This window comes from Myzus persicae, unplaced genomic scaffold (assembly GCF_001856785.1).
Source record: "Myzus persicae strain clone G006 unplaced genomic scaffold, MPER_G0061.0, whole genome shotgun sequence".
NCBI classification, from domain to species: domain Eukaryota; kingdom Metazoa; phylum Arthropoda; class Insecta; order Hemiptera; family Aphididae; genus Myzus; species Myzus persicae.
The window spans coordinates 284,088-291,317 of NW_019101136.1; positions in this window are offsets into that span (position 1 = coordinate 284,088).

Below are 7,230 nucleotides of genomic sequence, written 5' to 3' on the forward strand. Positions count from 1 at the left end.
GTCGCCATCTAGCGGTCCGTGTGACGCCTCACGCACAAACCGGTTTGCACAAACCTTGAGGTATCATTAAAATTTTAAATATTATAATGATTGTTTAACCGCAGTGCTGTAGGTAATTCTGTTGCCGTTCGGTTCGCGGTGAAATTTCCCATTTACACGTGTCGGATAATTCGAAGTAAGTTTGCAAAATAATACTGCACAATAGTAGTCATTACGGCGTGTAATAAATAAATATTATTATAAATCCTAACGGTCGTAATGACGTCGTATACGAGACTGCCGCCCATTCCCACGAACAATAATATTACTATATTAGAATAGACGACTTCTGGTGCATCAGCTTACCTCGACGCGTCGCCAGAAACGTAATTTTCGGATGTAGCGGGCGGCGCGTTTCTTCGGTCCGGAACAGCTGCGGCGATGACGATGACTGGCTCGCATTTAGGTACACCCATGCATTTTACATTTATTATTTACTCAATATTCTCCGAATTTCCTTTTTTTCCGGAGCATCGTCGCACTGGTACACTCACAATATTTATACCGACACTCGCGAAAACGGTTTCACCGAGAATCTTCAAGTTGACTGTTATTTTAAACGAGATTCAGACGACGCGGCGGACATGGAGAAAACGGCTGGCGTTTTCCCTGGACGGAAAAATAAATAATACATTTTCCAAAAATCAATTACCTCACGGACGATACTGTCAACCGCGGTAACCGAATTCTTGACGGACGAGTTCACGAGCCCTCCCCGAAAGATACCGCCCGAACACTAGAATCAAAATTGTACGTATTATGATTTGGTGGTACTATTTTTTCGTCTCACAATATATACCTAAATAATATAATATGAGCATTAAATGAGTAAAATGCACACACTAAACGTCTTTACTGTACCTATATTGCAGGTTTAACATAATAATGTTATTACCTACTTATTATTGTTATTCACTTATGGTGTATCATTTTTATATTAAAATTGTCTAACACGAGTATGATAATAAAACCGTGACCAAAAAAATTTGGGTCGTATTGGTTAAGGTAAGAGTTTGAACTTTTGAAGAAGATTTTGAATTCCACAGTCACAGTATTATATATTATGCGTACTGCAGAGTGTATACTGATGTACATGTACAATATATTAATATACTACAAAATAGTATTGAAATCCTGCTCACTCCAGCGCTTAATATATATATAAGTTCTATAATTATGTACTTAGAATTATTTATACGGCTTCTCGAAAAAAATACTCTTAAATACATATTATTTCAATAAGTAATTTTAATCAATACAAATCAACAACATTTAGTTTTAAAACATTGAACGTAGTCATTTTAAGCTTATTTTTTACCATTTGAGTGAATTTTTCTATATTATTTGGTGAACTTTTTAATTGGGTTGTTCACTTGTTTTCGTTTGAGACAACATTTTCATTCTCATTTGAACACATCTATCAGTAATCAGTATTCCAATAAAAAAATTAAAAAGCTTATTAATTCATTTTACATAACACATAAGTAAGTAAAGCTGTCGCGAATGACACAACGCTTCCCAACACAAACAATTTTTGTTAATCCATTGTTAAATTAATTAAAACAATTGAAACACAACTCAACACCATATCTACGTATAACAAGAAAATCACAACTATTATATTTTAAGTCGAAAAATTTAAACTTTAGAAAACCTCATTTGATTCGCCATAAAAATAATAATTAAAAACATTAATTTCTTGTCTGCGTCCAGATAAAATGACCTTAGGTATGTACTTATACTGCATTGTTGTTATTTATTTATATTTTGCATTATTAAAATATTTTTAACCACATAAAACTAAATAAGAGCTTGAGATAAAGCAAATCGAGCTCGTAATTTATGTGAATTTGTACCTACTATGTGGAAAAATAGACACATATTATAAGAACCTATATAATATTAAATAACATAATTATTGCAGTTTTTATTATGATATTGATCGTAGATATTTAAAAAAAATTGCCTTTAACAGCTTAAATACTTACCTCATATCTTTATGTACCTCATAGTACTTCAACATGATATAAATAAAATACATTATACTATTTTATCAGTACAAATAAACGTGTTCAAAAAGTGGTGTGCTAATTATTAAGTTTACTTGCTTATTCGTCCATGTAGAGTTACCTGTAAGCAGTATGTATATTCTTAGTTTTTCTGAACTCTATTAGGTGTTTGTTGTGTGCGTCTGTATGAGTATAATTTGCGTAGGCACTATTACTATATAAGTATTATTAAGTTATTACTATACTTTTTATTTTTTGTCGCTATCAATGGTTTTTATACAGCATGACTAATTTATATAATATAGTTTTTATTGTACTATAAGTGATCAAAAAAACAGTGACTATTAAAATATCGTCAGAACAAATACCAACCGTAAAACATTCACCGTCCACTGAAGCTATAATCGATGCAAATTAGGTAATGAGATGATTTTTTTTAACGATTTAAAGTCATATCGGTGTATTAATTTTTTCTTTTGTCACATGATCGGGGATGTTTCACCTCTAAATTTTAAAATAGTTACGCCTTATGGCTGCATTAATTTGTTTTGGAGAATTTTTCATATCTATTTATAAAATCGTTAACTATTTAATATAGATCGTAGTAGGTATATAATAAGAAATTCAATGGTAAAATATGTTAAATACTAAATATATATAATATTATTTAGGGATACGATTTAAAAATATATTAATAACTTATAAAGTAATAAGCAATAGGTACACTTTAAACATAATTAAACCCATTATTTTAAAATGAATTTTTGAGTACCTATTTATTGAATGCCTTATTCATGGATAATTGACTCCATTGACTATACTGTAAATATTTTATACGTTTAATTATACACAGGAACAGATTATTTCAACCTATAAAAATAAGTTTAATTTAATAGTTTTATAAATTATTGTTTTGTTAATTGATCGTACATTTGTTCTAATTATAATATAGGTACTTTCAACAATATTTTAACATATTTTATATTTTGTAATACATATAATACTATATTCTATAATAAGTATTAAACACTGACTGAATTTTACTAAGACAATCAATAGTAATTAGTAATTAATTTGAAGTGTATAGTAATATTATTTAATATTAATAATAATAATTAATAGATAGCTATGTATTTCGGTTTTGTGGTAAGTATATAATACTGAAAATTAATTCATCAATGAAATTTATTCCTTGAACTTAATAAAATATTTTTTGAATATAATGGAATTGCTTATAGTTTGAAAAAATACGTGCTCAATGTTATAAAACGTTTAGTATGAACTGGGTAAATGACAGTACTAGTTTGGTGCTTAAATTTAACCATAAGGGCAACCGAAAGTAATGAATTTCATTGGCAGTAATGCGGGTTTAGGGGTCAGTGTGTTGACTGTTGAATGAAAGTTAAACTGGTAGAAGTGAATTGTTGTCCGTATCGTATGTGTATATATATATATGTGTATAACGTATTCATACATACGGTATACCTATGTACGACTGTACGAGTATACCTACTAAATTTTACACATCGCGCATCGCGTGCATCCATCTTTCATTCGGTGAAAGGGATAAATAAATTGCTTTCAGATCACATTTCTAAAAAAAATTTTCTAAATAGTAATAAAACATCGCATGTATATTATACATTTTGTTTGTATGCATTGGTTTCGAATAGTAAATGACTATCATATTCGTATATACATGATTAATTTAACGATCCAAACTTGGTTCTACCATCTCAACATCTGTTGTAGATGTGTACGGCGTATACTATGTATGTAATTTATAACTATATATGATACAATATGTATCATATACCTATATATTCGATACGGTGGCAATCTTCTTCCGCGATGGCGCGATACTTAATTTAAGCTCGTGAAAAACGAAATATTTTACATACATGTGTTTATACACAAAGAAAACATAATATTAGTCACAAGTGAAATATATACAATGGGTTTGTTAAAATTTGTATTTTGTTTTAATGTTTAAGTTTTCGAATCACGTCATCTTTATGACTTAATATGTACCGAGTATTAGTAATTTCGTTTTACAACGCGAGAGATAATAAATTGTTTCGGATAGAAATAACGCACTCAAAAGAAATATTAATTATATCATTAGTCATTTTCATAGTATAAATTACTGCTTCAAGACACACACTGTGCGAAATACATCTATATAGTAATATATTATTATTTATTAGACATTTTTTAAATTTTAACCCATTTTAAAGTTGGTGTAGGTAAATTCTAAAACAAACGTAAGACTATTTTTTTATTTTATCGTCGATAAATTAATTATTCATGAATGACTATAGTACCTACATAATATATAATTAACCTAGGTAATAAAATTATTTTTACCAATACCTATAGGCTAAAATATTTTGAATTCCCTTTAATCACTATAATCATTATGTATAGACACTATAAACTTATGAGCGCAAAATAAATTGATTGATTGTGAAATATTGATGTACGTGGTACGATCATTATAAAATAAAAATATGTATGTCATATAAGGGGTCTATACTGTGTGTATAATTATCATATTGTTCAGTGTAATACTATTTAATTTCATAATAATTTCAAATTTCAATAATGTATGAACAAATAGTCCAAACATTATAGAACATAATTTTCACCAAAAATTATATTTTTTGTTTTCGTCAATACGTCAATATAATAATATTATACCTATAACATTGATTCTAATACATATATATTATTTAAAACTCAAAAATGTTCGATACTTTTTAGTTTTGCCAAAACATTATTAAATCGTACCTTGTATCAATTATTATGACTCAGTAATCGCTAACATACGACTTATTGACTACTGTTGTTTATATAATTGATAATTATTATATTTCATACCTTAAAAAATAACGTAACGACTTAATATGGGACAAATAAATATAATATTTAATATTAACTGATACGACTTATCTACTACCTACACCAATTATTGTAAACTGTAGCTCATCTAATTGGAATGTTGGGACATTGATTACAATTTTTTTCTGTCTGGTCGCTCACAATCTACTATTACATTATATAATAATTATTTAGATATTGCGACTGAAGACGTTATTTAGTAATTAATGTAACATCCAAGAGCACTTGACTTCCGTGCAGTTTTTTGTAATTTCTCGTTATTTCTCATATTAAATCGTCAAAACTGCAAAAACATCTATCAGAAATGGAATCCTTTCTGACTGCAGTAATTTCCGAGTTTCCGACCAATAATAAATTGCACTTCAATAACATTAAACATTTTTGTCAGAAAGGTATTTTCTTGAAAGTATTCCTAAAGTAATGTAAATTATAAGTTATTTAATTGTAATTAAAAATAAAATATGAATATTTTACAAAAGATACTTTGTGATATTATTGTTATTAAAATTAAAACTGTGATAGGGAATTAAAATTCTTTAATTGTTAAAATAAAATATATGGGTATAGATACATTATTTATTTTCTGACGTCATCAGAATAATAACTGTACCTGCAGTATGTGTTTTTATTATGTATCATACTGGTTTGGAACGTATATTTGAAACTCACTATTTCATTTCAATACGTGATAAATTATTTAATTACATTTTTTAATTTGACGATATTTTTAATAACTCCAATACTGTCATTTATTCTAATAAAGTTAAAATAGGTAAAATATTACTACATTTATTTACAAAATATATCTACAGAGTACAGACACGAACACAAGATAGGTAGGTATTTAAATATTTAAATGCACTCAGTATCTATAAAGTTAATGTATTTATTTGTTGTTCTACATTCATTTTGACGAGCAGAAACATTATAGCAACTTTGCACGAATGTATATATACTTTGATGTAGGTATTTATATAGCCATATAGATATATATACACAAATACACTACCCTAATGGCTGATATGTGAAAAGTAATTTTATTATCATGACGGCGTGGACACGATATATTTTTTGTCTTCGCTTAACGACATGATTATGTTTTCTACCAGTGTAGGTATAGTATTATATGAGTAGGAGTATATTTTATTTATTTTCAAAATACGCGTAAACTGATTAAAACGAACAAATAGTTGGACAGAAAATTTATAATTTTGTATTCTTGAAAGTGAGAAGTTTGCAACTCTGTAGAATACATTTATTTTTGCCGTAATATTTGTTTAGGTATGTGTCTAAAAATAAAGAATCGTTGAACATAAAATAAGTTTGCAGTGTTAAATTTGTGTTAGAGTAAAAGTGGTGGAGAATCTACAGAACGTATTAATCTGTCGTGCGTCAAATTATGCTTCTTGCAAGTAAATCCAATTAGTTATTTGCTTTATAGTCATAGTTAAAAAAGTATTTTCAACAAACAGAAATAATGTTAAATGGTTGCAAGTAATTTGTTAAATCTTTGTAAGGGGCTATTCGTAATACGATAACTTTTTGTAACTTGTAAGAAACATTATACTTCTGCAGTTCTACTACGTGCCATTTATATTGTTGGTAAAAAGTAGATTGTCAGTGTTAAACAAAGCTTACAAAAAATTTACCTACTCTACATCATAATTTATATTAGTAATTATAACTTTACTAATTAAAAATCTACGATTGAGATTAACCTCAAACTATTAATGATTGCGTTGAAATATGTTATTACAATACTGAAGTCTATAATTCATTGCATTTAAAAATAATAAATGGCTTACACAAATCTGAGGTTAGGTCACAAGTTTTTATCAAAAAAATATTTTCAAGATAACACTGTTAAATAGATATAAAATCAAATCAATCAGAAGTAACAACATTAATTTACATAATTTGTTGTTTAGTACCTATATACTTAAATCTGTTGTTCTGCGCAGTAAATAATATAATAACTATAGCTATTTATGTTTTAGCTAAATTAAAAACGAATTTGAAATATAGACTAATTTTTTTAAATTAGGTATAAATTATACTTCTATATTGCACCATAATAATCATAGGTGCGAGTTTAAAAAAGAAAAATTACATAAGGTCCCAACAGGTAGACGGGTATAGTATAAGTAGGTACTAACTTTGTACAATGTGTTATGGGTATGTAGCATCACATATTTATTTTAGAAAAATATACTTAGAAATATTTATGATAATATGATATCTGCTATATGTCTTTTCTACATTTTCCGGGAAATAAAAGAGA